This window comes from Odocoileus virginianus, chromosome 12 (genome assembly GCF_023699985.2).
Source record: "Odocoileus virginianus isolate 20LAN1187 ecotype Illinois chromosome 12, Ovbor_1.2, whole genome shotgun sequence".
In the NCBI taxonomy this organism is placed as follows: Eukaryota; Metazoa; Chordata; class Mammalia; order Artiodactyla; family Cervidae; genus Odocoileus; species Odocoileus virginianus.
This window is the reverse complement of record NC_069685.1, coordinates 10,077,943-10,091,048: the sequence shown is the minus strand read 5'-3', so window position 1 is coordinate 10,091,048 and position 13,106 is coordinate 10,077,943. Positions and strand designations below refer to the sequence as shown.

At 41.2% G+C, this 13,106-nt stretch overlaps 1 pseudogene; it reads left to right on the top strand.

Moving 5' to 3' along the window:
• Positions 1 to 672: 672 nt before the first annotated feature.
• On the top strand, positions 673 to 1,173 carry LOC110124606 (ubiquitin-conjugating enzyme E2 D3 pseudogene; annotated as a pseudogene).
• The last annotated feature ends 11,933 nt before the right edge of the window (positions 1,174 to 13,106 follow it).

The window sequence follows — 13,106 nt, the reverse complement described above, 5'->3', positions numbered from 1 at the left end:
ATGTCAGTCTCTACTTTTGGAACAGAACTGGGAGTCTTCACAACTGATACACTGTCTCCTGGTACAGTTGTCTCCCTGGCCTGGTTATAACTGTTGGTTTTTACTTTCTTTTGTTGCCTTAAAATCTTTCATTCCCAAGGTCTATTCTTCTACAAGGGCGAGAATTGTCTTAGATCCCAAAATGACTTCGGCCTAACATAGCTTCTCTTATGTTAAGAAAACTTTGTCTGGTCCTCCTCCCCCGACTCCGCCAGGGGACTCCTTGCTTTTACAGGTTGTAAGCTCCTTACCTGCTTACAGGTTCCCCGTGAGCAAAAGTTTTAAAAAAAGTTATGAGAAAAGCAGCTGAGAGGGAATAAGTTGTAACACTGCTAACTCTTTTCTTGAAAGTGCTGCCAGTTAAGACTAAGGAAAAACCCCTTTCTTTCAGTCAGCACTGAAGTGGATGATGTGATCTCGTGGCCGTGCGGTGCGGGAGCCCCGCAGGCGGGGAGGCACCGGCTGCCGCGGGGAGGAGGCGGAGGCCGCAGCGCGAGGGAGGCCCGGCCCCTCTGCGCCTGTGTCTGGCAGAGCCGGTGTGAGACGAAGAGACAGTCCTTCCCAGCCGCCGGGATAATCAAAGAGTTTGGGCCGGACCTTCGAGCACACACCGAGATAGTGAGGAGCCAGACTATGGCGCTGAAACGGATTAATAAGGAACTTATTGCTTTGGCCCGTGACCCTCCAGCACAATGCTCTGCAGGTCCGGTTGGGGATGATATGTTTCATTGGCAAGCCACAGTTATGGGACCTAACGACAGTCCATATCAAGGCGGTGTATTCTTTTTGACAATTCATTTTCCTACAGACTACCCCTTCAAACCACCTAAGGTTGCATTTACAACAAGAATTTATCATCCAAATATTAACAGTAATGCCAATATTTGCCTCAATATTCTAAGATCACAGTGGTATCCTGCTTTAACTATTTCTAAAGTTCTTTTATCCATTTGTTCACTGCTGTGTGATCCAAACCTAGATGACCCCCTAGTGCCAGAGATTGCATGGATCTATAAAACAGAGATAAGTACAACAGAATATCTCGGGAATGGACTCAGAAGTATGCCATGTGATGCTACCTTAAAGTCAGAATAACCTGCATTATAGCTGGTATAAACTTTAAATTACTGTTAATAAATAAATAAATAAATAAACTGGATGATGAGGCTTCCTCAATAAATATTACTCTATATTACTTATATGTAATATGAGGACTTCCCAGGTGGTTCAGTGGTAAAGAATCGCCTGCCAATACAAGAGATGCAGGTTTGATTGCTGGCTCAGGAACATCCCCCGGAGAAGGAAATGGCAACCCACTCCAGTGTTCCTGTCCAAAGAGCTCCATGAACAAAGAAGAGCCTGGCAGGCTATAGTCCGTGGGGTCTCAAAAGAGCTGGACATGACTTTGAAACTAAACAACAACAATATATAACATATTTGTAATAAATAAATAAATGAATGTTAGAAATATCAGTTCATATCAGTAGGCTCCCATAAGACAGTGTCTAGCTTTACAAACCACCTTTAGGGAAAAAACAAAAATAAAATCCTGCTCTATCTAACAATTTGTAACTGTACACACACACACACACACACACACACAAATCTCCTAAGATCAAAATAATCTGATTAAGAAACTATAGCTCCCCCCTTAAAGCTGAAATTTTTTATAAGGCCATTAGTGATGATGACAAAGATATAGCTGTTGTGATATACCATGACAGTTCTTTATTAGAGATTTTAAGGGTTAACTATAATTGGAAAGAAGACTAAACCATCATGCCTCATTTTGGTATTATATATTTTTGCATAAAATTTTAACTAGTCTTCAGTTGCAAATTTTGCTCTCACTCTGCTTGATTTCAACCTCTTTTCAGAAAATATATGTCATGTAGTTCTGGGCTCCCTGAGGATAACCAGTATGGTCAGTTCAGTGTTGCTGTAAACTTCAGATCTAGATATTGTCACCCATTTGCTCTTTCCAAAGACAGGGCACTTATTTCAGGACACCTGTCCTACTGTATTAGCTTTAAAAAAAAAAAATGCTGGTGACAGTGTAGCTGAAAATTCAAATGGAAAAGAATTGGAAAGGGTCAGCATCTTTCCTTCTGCTGATTTTTTAAAACTGATTCTTGAGAAGACTGTTTCTGTGCAGCACGACCAGGCTATGGTACCGCTGATCCTATCATTTGCATGCAAGTCCCTTCGTTATCAATATAGATGGCCACACGGTTCATTCAACCTGTAGTGATGAGAATCAAACGTGAAGATGGCTGAAATAATTGGGTCAAATCTGCAGCATGCCAATTCAGTGGTCACATAAAATTGAGGGCATATTCAAAAATTATAACAAATCACTCTCTGCAGGTAAAAAAGGAGTGATGCTAGTGAAGTATCAGCCCATTTCAGAAGCACACTAGCACAAAAAATGATGTAAATGATGCACTTATGTAGGAGTAGAATAAAAATAAACAACACTGTTTATTATCAAAGAAAGGTAGGCAGACTTATGTCCCAAACATCTGGTTTCCAGTTCATTCCCTCTCATAATAAAAATTAGTCAAGTAATGGAAGCGTTGGGGAGTCAGGATATTTTAATCTATTATTTCATATGCCTTCTGTGCTGCAGTCCGCAACATTTTGGGCACCAGTGACTGATTTCATGGAAGACAACTTTTCAGCGGACCAGGGAAGAGAAGCGATGGTTTCAGGATGATTCGAGGGTATTACCCTTACTGTGCACTCTCTTTCTATTATTATTACATCAGCTCTACCTCAGATCATCAGGCTTTAGATCCCGGAAGTTGGAGACCCCAGGTTATGTTACACTGGGTTGGCTGTGTCACTCCAGATCCATCCTCTAACCTTCTCTGCTGCATTCTGTGCCCTGGGAGGCTCATGTGCTTGCACTACATCAACAGGCTCCTTTGTCCTCTGGTTCTCAGTTGGGTTGGGTCAATGAGGGACATGAATGTGAGATCAAGGAAGGCAGGAGGGTGGGGTCCAGCGCTAATGGCTTCTGCTCCCCTTGGAGGGACCATCCCTCCACAGACAGTCATAACTCTTTTTCTCTTTTTAAATTCTTAGCAGGATTCTGACATTTTTACTTGAATAAACACTCCTAGGATTGTTGCAAGCCTTTAGTTAATATCCAGAATTCTGAAAAGGTAATTTTGGCAACTGTTGGCCAGTGTGTTTATCGCTTTTATGGAGGAGCAGGTTTGGGACAGCCATAACTCATCATTCAGATGTTAACCTCCTTCTGATGTTGCAGGAAAAAGAGAGAGATGCAAGAGGATGGCCAGATCCCAGGTAATGTCCAAGTCCCTGGGACAGCCCCCAAGTATGGGTTTTTGGCTTCGCACAGGGAAGAATTCAACAGCAAGCCATAGTAAAGAGAAAGAAGGTTAATTCATGAAGGAAACACACTCCATAGACAGAGTGTGAGCCATCTTGGAAGGAAAGAGGCCCCAGGGTATGCAGTTGTCGGATTTTATGGACATGGGTAATTACTTAGGCTAATGAGTGGGAGGAGTATTCTAGCTATTTGGGGGATGGGGTGGGGATTTCCAGGAACTGAGCCACCTACCATGGGATCACTTTATGACCCTTTGTGGTCATTGTCCGTATAGTCAAAGCTATGGTTTTTCCAGTAGTCATATACAGATGTGAGAATTGGTCCATAAAGAAAGCTGAGCACTGAAGAATTGATGCTTTCAAATTATAGTGCTACAGAAGACCCTTGAAAGTCCCTTAGACTGTAAGAAGACCAAACCAATCAATCCTAAAGGAAATCAACCCTGAATACTCATTGGAACAACTGATGCTAAAGCTCCAGTACTCTGGCTCCTTGATGTGAAGAGCTGACTCATCGGAAAAGACTCTGATGCTGGGAAAGATTGAAGGCAAAAGGAGAAGGGGGTGGGAGAGGATGAGATGGTCAGACAGCATCACTGACTAAAGGACACAAATTTAAGCAAACTCCAGGAGATAGAAGAGGACAGAGGAGCCTGGCGTGAAGCAGTCCACGGGGTTGCAAAGAGTCGCATATGACTTAGCAACTGAACAACAAGGACCATCATGGCACCTGGGGTGTGTTACAGTGAGTGTATACTGAGGCTCAAGGTCAAGCAGAAGTTGAGTTCACCATCTTGGACCTAATTGGTTCTAATCGGTTTATGTCTTGTCCTGGGGCTATGTCATTCTTTTAAAGGTTGTGCCCTGCCCCCTTCCAGTCTCACTGGGACAGCATTTTCGAGATTCAAGTTGGATTCGTAATTTGCTCTTTTTTTATCCTACCTAGTATTCCTAGTATATCACAATTGTTTATCTATCTATCTGCCAACATATGTTTGTATTTCTTTGTGAATGTCTTCTTTGTTCTTGGATAAAATCCTAATACTTGCTGGGTAATAGTTTTATAAGGAAGTAAAACACTGTAAGTAATGTAAGTAATGTAAGGAACAACTAGTTTTTCAAAGTAATTGAATTATTTTGCACTCCATAAGTGATATTATGAGAGCCACAGCTGATTCACATCATTACTGTTGTATCTTTTTTGGTCAATCTTTTTTTTAAGTGCTTTATAGTTGATTTACAATGTGTTAGTTTCAGATGTACAGCAGAGTCATTCAGTTAGATATACATATGTATCTTATACATATGCTACACATATATCATACACATCTCATAGCTCTTTTTAGATGACCCATTCCTTCCACACAGCCTCCCCACCTTCTTTTCCCATAACTGCATCCTCCGCTTTGCTGTTACTGCACCATGTTAAGTGGTTTCTATGCTCCTTGAACAAATCTTTGTAAACAGTCCCTGGAGTGGGAATGGATGAAAAAGATGTGGAACATGTATACAATGAAATAATACTCAGCTATAAAGAAGAAGGGCTTCCCTGATAGCTCAGTTGGTAAAGAATCAGCCTGCAATGCAGGAGACCGTGGTTTGATTCCTGGGTCAGGAAGACCCGCTGGAGAAGGGATAAGCTACCCACTCCAGTATTCTTGGGCTTCCCTGGTGTCTCAGCTGGTAAAGAATCCACCTCCAATATGGGAGACCTGGGTTCGATTCCTGGGTTGGAAATATCCCCCGGAGAAGGGAATGGCAACTGACTCTAATATTCTGGCCTGGCTTCCCCAATGGTTCAAGTGGTAAAGAATCTATCTGCAACACAGGAGACACAGGAGATGCGAGTTCGATCCCTGGGTCAGGAAGATCCCCTGGAGGAGGAAATGGCAACCCACTCCAGTATTCTTGCCTGGAGAATCCCATAGACAGAGGAGCCTGATGGGCTAGAGTCCATGGGGCTGCAGAGTCAGACATGACTGAGCACACACTAGGGCTATGAAAAAGAATGAAATAATGCCACATGCAGCAACATGGACCTAGTGATTGTCACATTGAGTAAAGCAAGTGGGACAGAGAAAGACAAGTGTCACATGATATCACTTAGATGTGGAATCTAAAAAACAGGCTCGAATGACCTTACCTACAAAACAGGAATGGAGTGACAAACGTAGAAAGCAAACTTCTGGTTACCAAAGTATAAGAGAAGGGGAGGGATGCAACAGGAGATTGGGACTGTCATATACACATGCTATATGTGTAACATAACTAATATGGACCCACTGTATAGCACAAGGAACTCAGTACTTTCTAATGGCTTACATGGGAAAAGAATCTAAAAAAGAGTGGATATATAGTATGTATAACTGATTCACTTTGCTGTACACCTGAAACTAACACAACATTGTAAATCAACTATAAAGTGAAAGTGAAGTGGCTCAGTCTTGTCCAGCTGTTTGCGCTCCCATGGACTGTAACCTACCACGCTCCTCCGTCCGTGGGATTTTCCAGGCAAGAGTACTCAAGTGGATTGCCATTTCCTTCTCAGAGGATCTTCCCAACCCAGGGATCGAACCCAGGTCTCCCACATTATAGGCAGACACTTTACCATTTGAGCCACCAGGGAAGTCCATAAAAATCAACTATACTCCAGTAAAATTATTTTTTTAAAGTCCCTCCATTGAACACTCTTCAAATCACCTAGCTTGACCAACCATGACTGAATTGCACAACTGTAATCATTATTTAGAATTATTTGCCAACTGGTGTTAATTCAGAACAATTGTTTGAAAATAATAAAAGGTGTGGCTGTTTCCCTTCACCATGTGTATACTTCCATTGATAAATCTGAGACAAGATTCATGGAATGTATCTTCAATATTATCTCAGACCTTCCTCAGGGGTATATGGCCTCACTTTTATTAAAATGGTTCTAGGTCTAAAAACTGCCTTGGGGAAGGAAAGCAAGTAATTCCATCAGGTCTACTCAAGTCAGGCTTCCATTCACCAAATGTGTAATTTTGGTGATGCGAATCACCTGGTCATCCAGTTTAATCTTTATTGGGGGACAATTCTCCATGGCATTTCTGTATGCATTTGTTCTGGAATTTCTTTCCAAGGATATTCACATAGCAAACAGGCTTGTACATTAGGAATACTTTGGACCTCCACCAGAGTTTCCTCAGGCTTATCCCTGTCCAAGGATATTTCACCATATTTCGGGTCCCAGTGAAATCTAGCTCTATATATATACTCACACTTTTTTTTTTTCTTCCCTGGTGGTTCAAATGGTAAATAATCTATTTGCAATGCTGGAGACCCAGGTTTGGTCTCTGGGATGGGATGATCCCCTGGAGAAGGGAATGACAACCCACTCCAGTCTTCTTGCCTGGAGAATCTCATGGACAGAGGAGACTGGCGGACTACAGTCTCCTATAAGTCCATGGGATTGCAAAGAGTCAGACATGACTGAGCAATTAACACTTCTACTTTGAAATAGCCTTGAAAAGTAGAGATAGCATTCCCTTTTAGCGCAAAGAACACATTTGTTTCCTGACTAGGAGGATAAAGACAATGTCTCTCTCCAGGGCAAAGGTTGACAGGTTTACTTTCAGGTCGTTATAAAAGATGGGGGTTTACTGAGCTCCGAGTTCCTCAGCTGCAAACTCCTTCCAGCACAGCATACCTCTGGGTGACTTGGGAGGCAAGAGGAACCAGTGAAACATGAAGCTCTTACTGCCTTCTGTGCCGTTCATAGAAGGTCCTTTGTCTCTGGTCCAGATGTCTCAGGTTTTGTCAGCATCTATGAAACTAGCAGGCAGACCTGTTCACTTGCTGGGGTACAAATCTCAGCCCCTTCACAGTTATTAACAATCCAAGGACTCCTAACCTGATGACCCAGCATCCTGAAGCCATGTGTTTCTACATCAGTCACTAATTTTGTGATCATTTGTTATGGCAACAACAGAAAATGTCAGGCAAGGTATTTTTGTACTAAGTCTTCCTTCCTGGGGACACTGACCACAGACCCAGGGTTCCTGAGAATAAGGAAAACTGAAAAGCTTAGTTCTGGGACACTTGCCTGATTCTTATATCCTGACTTAGCAAGGATCCTAGGAAGAGTGTCAGGGAAGAAGGGAGAAAACAGACACTGCTCCCCTGTTTTCCTCTCCTCTTCAAGTTAGAAAATTGAAAAGTGCATATCATAAGGTTTACACTCTAGGAATAAAAGAAAAAAAGTCTAGTTTGACATCCACAAAGTAAAGATGATACAAACATATCAATAGAAGCACCAATTACACAGGCCCTAGCCTGGTGAAGTCCACTCAGAGCTATGCATGCACAGAACAAGGTTCCCCTGGTGGCTCAGATGGTAAAGAATTGGCCTGCAACATGGGACACCCAGTCTCAATTCCTGGGTTAGGAAGATCCTCTGGAGGAGGGAATGACTACCCATGCCTGGAGAACTCCAAGGACAGAGAAGTCTGGGGTCACAAAGAGTCGGACATGACTGAATGACTAATATGCACAGAGAATCGCTCCACAGGGCAGGAGGGGAATCAGTTCTCACCCCATCCCTATATTCAACCCACATAAAGTCACGTAGAACTTGTACTCATGAGTTTACACAGGGCAACCAATATAGCCTGAAATACATGAAAAAAGTAAGAGGTAAAACTAAAGCTCCACAGAGAGCTTGGCTTACCTGTGAAAAAGGAAACTTGTCCCACCCTAGGGCAAAATCCTCCCTTGAATTCTCCTTACCTCATGAAGAAAGCCGCCTTTCTGTGGGGATCACCACAGTTGAGCATCTAAAGTATAGTAAATGATATGGGGATTTTTGCTTAAATCCTAAAGGAATCTGCCTCCATAAAAAATGTTTCTTTTCTCAACAGGTAATGCACAGAATCTTCTTCCTAACCAAACACACCTTTTCGCCTCCCAAATGTCCTAAATTATCTAGCTGTGGATCTCAAAATTATCAAAACTTTTTACATTGCTTTTAGCCTGTGGCTTTATATTCAAATGTCACTTAAACCAGTCTGAAAATAAAAAATCAATTAAAAAAGAAAACTCCCCCATCAGATAGAGCTACTGGAAAGTTCATCTCATGAGTAATAATTTATAGACAAGGTAATATATTATTTACCAAGCAAGTTGTTTGCACCATTTACAGCGTCCTCTTCGCTTGAGTAACAAACAACAACATATGCCACACTAAGGATTATCAGGTGGCTTAAGATACTTTATCACCTTTCTTGTGAGGTAATTGGAGATCCTGACAGTCACTAATCCAGTAATTCCAGTAACATGCTTTTGAAGAAGACAGCAAATGTGCTATTTAAATATTTTAGTAGTATAAATAAAGAGCCTTTATAAAGAAAAGCCAATATAAAAGTTAATGTACTGATAGAATAAACCTAAATCAAGAATATGAAAATTAGGGACTTCCCTGGCAGTCTGGTGGTTAAGACTCCACACCTGCTTAGCAGGAGCACAGGTTTGATCCCTGATCAGGGAACTTAGATCGCAAATGCTGGGTGACCATAAAGCAAAACAAACAACAACAACAAATTTAAAAATAAAAAGTTGGGGAGTGATGGGAGAGTTTAAATTTTTGAGAGACATCTGGCCAGACACTATATGAATGTCTACAATCAGATTGTTTGAACTTTAATTCCCTAATAAATGGAGCTATTAGAAATTTCACTGGTCTAAAAACACCATGTGGAGAAGGCAATGGCACCCCACTCCAGTACTCTCACCTGGAAAAGCCCATGGATGGAGGAGCCTGGTAGGCTGCAGTCCATGGGGTCGCTAAGAGTCAGACACAAGTGAGCAACTTCACTTTCACTTTTCCTTTCATGCACTGGAAAAGGAAATGGCAACCCACTCCAGTGTTCTTGCCTGGAGAATCCCAGGGATGGGGGAGCCTGGTGGGCTGCTGTCTATGGGGTTGCACAGAGTCAGACACTACTGAAGAGACTTAGCAGCAGCAGCAAGAATACCATGAAAAAATTACTAAGTTCTAAGGTAAGGAAAGTTATGACCAACCTAGACAGCATATTAAAAAGCAGAGACATTACTTTGTCAACAAAGGTCCGTGTAGTCTAGGCTATGGATTTTCCAGTGGTCATGTATGGGTGTGAGAATTGGACTATAAAGAAAGCTGAGTGCAGAATAATTGATGCTTTTGAACTATGGTGTTGGAGAAGACTCTTGAGAGCCGCTTGGACTGCAAGGAGATCCAACCAGTCCATCCTAAAGGAGATCAGTCCTGGGTGTTCATTGGAAGGACTGATACTGAAGCTGAAACTTCAATACTTTGGCCACCTGATGCGAAGAACTGACTCATTTGAAAAGACCCTGATGCTGGGCAAGATTGAGGGCAGGAGAAAGGGAACAACAGAGGATGAGATGGTTGGATGGCAACACTGACTCCATGGACATGGGTTTGGGTGGACTCCAGGAGTTTGTGATGGACAGGGAGGCCTGACGTGTTGCGGTTCATGGGGTCGCAAAGAGTCAAACACAACTGAGTGACTGAACTGAATTGAACTGAAGGGTGCAATGAAACAAGAAGATTTAGGGACAAACTGAGGTTTAAAGGACATTGAGAGCCTGCTCAGAGTAGAATCAGAAAAGTATCCACCATGCAGTCTCAGGCTTAGGGTTAGGGCTAGTTTCTACATAATTACACATGGTGGGGCCTTTTCTTTCACGTGGCCTGATCTAAAGAAAAGGAACTTTGGGACTTCCTGGAAGTCCAGGGTTAGAATTTCCACTTTCACTGCAGGGGCCCAGATTCTATCCCTGGGTGGGGAACTCACAGCCACAACCACTTGTGAGATCTTGTGGCTTAAGATCTCACAAGCCACATAGGGGGAAAAAAAAACAACAACTTTGTGTCCTGGATTTACTTAAACACAAAAATAAATCCTAATAATAACAACAACAACAAAAAACACATGATTTTTCAATGTTGATTTGGGGACAGAACTACTATAGAGTTCCCTAAATATTAAGTGTGAGAAAGTCTGCTGAAATTTAAATACAATCCTCATGAAGAAATGGCGGAACTTTATGTTGAGATTCATTCAGCAACTTTATAACAGCCCATTATAAACTTTTTGAAATTTATTCTAAATTACGAGTCAGAAGACTAGTACTATAAAAGGCCAGATAGTAAATATTTCTAAATATTTTCTTTTTTTTTTACAACTTTAAAAATGTAAAAGCCAAAAAGTGAGTATATTCACATCATCCAGCCAATCTCCAGATCGCTTTACATCTCACAAAACTGAAATTCTGTCCCCATTGAACTAACAATCCCCCATTTCCCCCGTACACCAATGTATATAGCAGTATTGGGCACTGTTAGTGGATCGGAAGGAGGATTCTCTGATCAAGGTCAAAAGCAGCAGAGAAGGATCATATCCATACCTCCTTCTCCAGGTACACATACCAGTGTTCACAGCAGCATTATTCAAAATGGGCAAAAAATGGAAAGAACCCCATTGTCCACTGACAAATGAATGGATATACAAAATGTGGTTTATACAGTGCAATACTGCTTGTGCCCAGCTGCTCAGCCATGTCCAACTCTTTGAGAACAAAACCAATATTCCATTGTATGTATAAACCACACTTTATCCATTCATCTGCTGATGGACAGTTGGGTTCCTTCCATTTTTTGCCAATTTTGAATAATGTCCCTGTGAACATCGGTTTTCACTTTCTGTTGTTGTGCATAATGCTTCTGTGAACATTGGGGAATGGATTATCATTTAGCCTAAAAAAAAGATGGAAATCCTGATAGGTGCTATAACACAGATAAACCCTGAGAACATAATGCTAACTGAAGTAAGTCAGACACCAAAGGACAAATATTCCATGCCTCCACTTCTATACAGTATCAATACCTAGAGGAGTCAAATTCAAAGAGGCAGACAGCAGAAAAGTGGTCACTATTAGTAGAACAGGGTCTGGGGCAAAGTGGAATGGAGACTTAGTGTTTAATGAGCACAGAAATTCAGCTGCACGATGAAAAAGGCCCAGAGGTGGGCAGTGGTGACAGTAGCAAGGCAATGTGAACGAACTTATCACCACTGAATTGTAACCTCTTAAAAAGAGTCAAAATGGTAAACTTTATGTTATGTGTATTTTACCACAATTTTTTAAAAAAATGTAAAAACTGTTCTAGGTCAGAATTATACAGAAGCAGACTAGTGACCACAACTGGGTTGCATGCTATAGTTTGCTTTAAGTCACTGAATGAGATGAAACCACTAAATGAAATGAACAAAATGACATAAAATAATTTTTAAAATAATTCATTTTTATTTCAACATGAACATATTACAATGTCATATTGAATATACTTATTGCACTTACCAAAATTTATGAACACAACTACAGTATCTATGGATCAAAAAATACTGGAGTCTCTTTAAGATGAGGTAGAATGTATGTAAAGACAGGATGTAAAGACAGGGTGATACACACAAGTATCCACAGCTTTACCTGTTGGAGAAGTAGGGTGGTACAGGAGAGGTAGAGATGAATTAATCATGGTGTCTGCAACAAAGCATAAAACTTAGCCTGAAAGATGTGGTGGGTAAAGCTGAAACAGTGGGTGAAAATACCCAGTTTCAAAGTTCAGATTTCAAAGTCTGGTATTACAGCCTATACCACTTTTTACCTTCTTCCCCACTCACCTGGTGCATAGTAAACCATTTTCCTTCCATCTGGTCGGGGCGGAGGCGGGGGGAGGGGGGGTCACATTACAAAATTAAGCACACTACCAGAGATCTGCCCTGAGCTCCCGCCTGCATTCTTGCAACATTTAAACCTAAAACTCACTTAATTCTTTGATTGGTTGGCACAATCTCAGACTCTGAAGGCAACCTATTCCTAAAGGAGAAAAGCCTGAGGCAATTTCTCCAGTCTTCAAGTCAGCTCAAAGCAAAAAAAAAAAAAAAAATCAATAATCAGTTTCAGACTAGGTAGAGGGTATATACATACATCAACAAAAGATACTGTTTCAGTTATCGATTCACTGGAACAAATCCAACAAAGAACCCTAAACTCAGTGAGGGAAAACCATTTCATTTTACTCATGGACTTTTTTTAACTTCATTTTTTTAGAGCAGTTTTAGGTTTACAATAAAATGAAAAGAAATGTACAGAGAGAATTCCCACATCCCCTCCACTCCCACACATGCATGGCCTCCCCCCATCATCAGCATGATTCACCTGAATGGTACATTTTTCATCACGGATGAATCTAAACTGATCCATCATAATCACCCAAAGACCATAGTTAACCATCTAGAGTCCACAGTTTACCTTAGGGTTCACTCTTGGTTTTTGTACATTCTGGGTTTGGACAAAATTATAATGACATATATTCATCATTATCATATCATACAGAATATTTTCACTGCCCTAAAAACCCGCTGGGTTCTGCCTATTCATCTGGCAATTACTGATCCCATCTGAAAATTATTCATCTTTTGTTTCTATAGTTTTGTCTTTTCCAGAATGTCATACACTTGGAATCATATAGTATGTAGGCTTTTCAGATTGGCTTCTTTCACTTGGTAATGCGAATTTAAGATTCCTCCATGTCTTTTCATTGCTTGATAGCTCAGTTCTTTTTAATGATGAATAATACTCCATTGTCTGAATGCATCACTGTTTATTAACCT